Source organism: Macadamia integrifolia, chromosome 11 (assembly GCF_013358625.1).
Source record: "Macadamia integrifolia cultivar HAES 741 chromosome 11, SCU_Mint_v3, whole genome shotgun sequence".
In the NCBI taxonomy this organism is placed as follows: Eukaryota; Viridiplantae; Streptophyta; class Magnoliopsida; order Proteales; family Proteaceae; genus Macadamia; species Macadamia integrifolia.
Window position 1 is genome coordinate 7,353,546 of NC_056567.1, and position 4,005 is coordinate 7,357,550.

Sequence of the window (4,005 nt, forward strand, 5' to 3'; positions counted from 1 at the left end):
TAAAATACGTAAATACGTCTGTGTATGTCGATAGGAGAGAGAGAGAGAGAGAGAGAGATTTTACGTGTGGGTTGTCAAAAGTGTAACAAATAGAAAGTGGAAAAAAGTGTCAATAAGCGACTATGGTTTTCAACACCTAAACACTGTTGAGAAAAACAAAGGAATCTTGAAGATAGATTGAATGGGAGGACATGTCTTTTTTCCTGGAGAAAATTATATGATTCCCACTTTAGGGTTTTCTTTAAAAAACTACCCTAACATATGTTTTAGTATATAAAAATATACCAAATCAGGTATGGGTTTACAAAACTAACCAAACCAGTAGCCTTCACTCAATCAAGGATGAATATTACATATTTATCCCCAACATCCCCTTCTCTGATCACCCTTCCGATTTCCCCGACTGGAACAATCAGAGAACATTTTCTTCTCAACGATTAGTTGTTTGTTGGGTTTGTCTTTCCCATGGAGTCAAAATGAAGAGAGATAAAAGGGAATCACATAAAACAAAGATCTAAAATACATATCTGCATCTTTTATCAATATTGTATTTTTTTTAGCAATTAATTCGTTCATTTTTAAAAGGGTAATTTACAATGCCACCCCCTGGAGAATGCCAAAATTATAAGAACACCCCCTCTATTTCACCAAATTAGATTCAGACCCCCTACCGTCAGTCACAGTTAAGGAATATACCTTATTTGCTTATATCAGTAATTATATTTTATTTTAAGTACCAAAATGCCCTTATGAAATACGAAGTACCAAAAATACCCTTACAATAAGTTGCTATTTCCAAAACGTAGTTATTAGACCACCGGCGGTTATTCAAAGCAGCGGCAGTGGCAACGGTATTTGACGGATGCATCTCAATCGAACTTAGGAAATGTGAGTTGCAGAAAAATTACTGCCCAAGTCAGAAGCCCTAGAATTGATTCCATAGTTGCTATAGCTTCAAATCCTAGGTGAACATTTGCTCCTTCGAACCCAAGTTTCTTTTTTGTTTTATGCCATTTATTTGTGCATATGCATACTGATCATCACTAATGGGTGGGCGGTGGCGGGTCCGAAGGTTGATGCAGAGATGATGTAGAAGGAAGAGAGGGTTTGCAAACTATTGAGAGCAAGAAAGGGAGAGATCAGATGAGGAGATGCAAGAGACGGTAGGTTATGTCCGGCTTCAAGTCTCGACCACTGATGGATTTGATAAACCAGACCAGATCACTCTCCAATTGAAACCCTAACCCAAGAAAAGAGGAGTAAGCTGAACACGATTTTGGGATCTAAATCAACACCGACAACGGCACGAGGAGGATGGAAGCAACCGACAGGGTAAAGGTTAGGGTTACGAGGAGGATGGAAGCAACCGAGGATAAAGGGCTGCTGAAGACGATTTGACCACCGAGGCTCAAAGATGCAGGCCTAGAGGACTACGCTCTTTCCCCTGAAGCCATTGAAGAAGCATTCCTCAAGGCCGCCAGCTCCATCAGCTCTCAGGGTTCCTCTATCCTCACCATCGTTGAAGATGAAGAAGACGATGCTAATAGCTGTATCCAGGATCTTAGCCCCAGCGACGGCAAGTTGTCTGACGCATTTGTAGGGATATCATCAACACCGACAGCGGCACAACCGAGACCCTTTGGCAATGAGAAAGGCGGTGGCCTGCCACAAACCTTCCCCGTGATGCCAGATCCAGATAGTAGAGAGACGAGTCAGTGGGAGTGAAGAAGGAGAAGGAATCTCTGCAGTCGCCGTCGCTGTCGTCGTCGCTTTCGCCGTCGCTGTCGTCGTCGCTTTCGCCGTCGCTGTCGTCGTCGCTTTCGCCGTCGCTGTCGTCGTCGCTTTCACCGTCGCTGTCGTCATTGCTTTCGCCGTCGCCATCTCCCCGATCCGCCATCAGCTTACAACATGAGTTTTTAGTGAATAGGGAGGGTAGAACGGTCATTTTAACTCTTGATTTAACAGTAACTGACGGTAGGGGGCCTGAGTTTAATTTGGTGAAATAGAGGGGGTGTTCCTATAATAATGGTATTCTCCAGGGGGTGGCGTTGTAAATTACCCTTTTTAAAACCCATCAACTTTGTCGTTCTGTTCCCGTGTGACCATGTATGCACCGGAATATCAGGTCTGAAAAGTAGATTCTATTTTTCTTTTCTCTTCATATTGAAAAAAGCTCTGAATTTGAATACAGAGACAATAGAGAATGAAACTAATGATCAGAAGTGTAAATCTTTCCACCTGCATAAGAGGTAGTGTAAGGGTGACAGCCGGGATTCAGCCCTCTTTTGGGCATCCGCGGCCTTTCACCATAGCATCCCCACTCGGAGATACATGGGGGCCTATTTTGCATGGGCTCTCTGCCCTTAGGTATATTCTAAAAGGAATATTAATGATATGGCAGCATGCATGGGATATCTGGAGTCATGCCTTAAATGTCGGAGATGACTTGGCCAGGCAGGCTCGACCCCATGATGGTTGAGCCATAGGTTAGTCCCCAGGGTGGCCAAGCGGGAGCCTCGCCCCTAAGATGGCCAAGCAAGTGCCTCGGGTCTAGAATGTCTGGCAGGGGCCTTGGCTTCAGATGGTCGAGTAGGTGCTCGGCCTTAGAATGGTCGAATAGGAGCCTTGGCTTCAGGATGGCTGAGCAGAAGCCTCGGCCTCATGTGGTCAGCCTCAAGGCGAGAGGAGGCTAGATCCATCAGGGTCAAGGTAGATACACTAGAGGCGGTTCCGAGCCGTGTACACTTTTAGGCTCATCGCTTCTCATTAGCATTGTAGACAGAGCCAATGATAGGAATGACAGTAGGAATAGATCCAGTTCCGCCCTTTAGGTAGCTCTCCACTGAAGGAGCAGAAGGAGCGGCGAATGTGACCTTAATAGCAGCAGAGATCGCCCCAATCTCTGTAGTCAAGATTCTGCCAGAAGCCATTAATCGCGGAAGAAAGAAACAACAATGGAAATGAAGAAACTGAAAGGCTGAAGAAGAACTTATTGGTGATAAGAAGAAGCCTAGCAAGGAGAAGAGAGCATTGTGACGCCGATAGCGATCAAAAGCACGAGAGAAGTGGACTAGGGTGATCGATGGCAAAGCTCCAGAAATGATTGTAGAGAGTGAAGAGTGCTTCCGCCCCTAAGGAATTGGGGAGCATTACATGCTAGCTTAGATATCGACACCCTTAATGGAGAGACATGAGATTCGAAACGATTAGATGTGTTGGTCTGGCTCCTTTAACGGTTAACAGATGGCGTGATGGTTGACATGGCGCTACCCCATTCATCAATCCTTCAATAGCACATCTATCAATTAGAAAAAGGTTACTGCCACCTAAGCACGCATCCCTAAAAACCTGCAAAAGCATTAATAACAAAAAACGTAAGATTCAAGAATAAAACCAAAAGGGCATGATATGAGGTGGTTGGTCCCCCTAGGTAGAGCCTGCTCGGTCACATTAGAAAGGAAACAATGACGCTCGATGAGGGGTGCCCGGGGGGTTGAAATCGTCTGCAATTCCGATCTCGTACAATTCTGTGCAATATCACCTTCAGGCGGTGACACATGTATTAATACCAATGGTCCAGATCTGGTACAACTAATAAAACATTAAATCAGTGAAGAGACATTTAAATCAGTTCTGGACCATTGTATTGGTATCAATACATGTGTCACCGCCTGAAGGTGGTATTGCACGGAATTGTACGAGACTGGAATTGCAGTCGATTTTTTTCTGGTGCCTGGGTCATTGCAATTGGAAGTGGGCAACAACCACCATGATGATCTATCAGTTACAACTTACAACCAAAAGTCTGTGCAAGCACGAAATATTACTCCGATCAACCACAAGTGGCTCGGTTGGAATGGGAAGCATTCTGTTTATGGAAAAAAGTTCTCACCAATGGTAACACATCATGTGGATTTGGTGGAATGAAGTAAGTCTGAATCCAATAGGTCTTGGAATAATGCAAGCCGATCGGGAAGAGTGCGGCCGAGCTACATTTCCAATCAG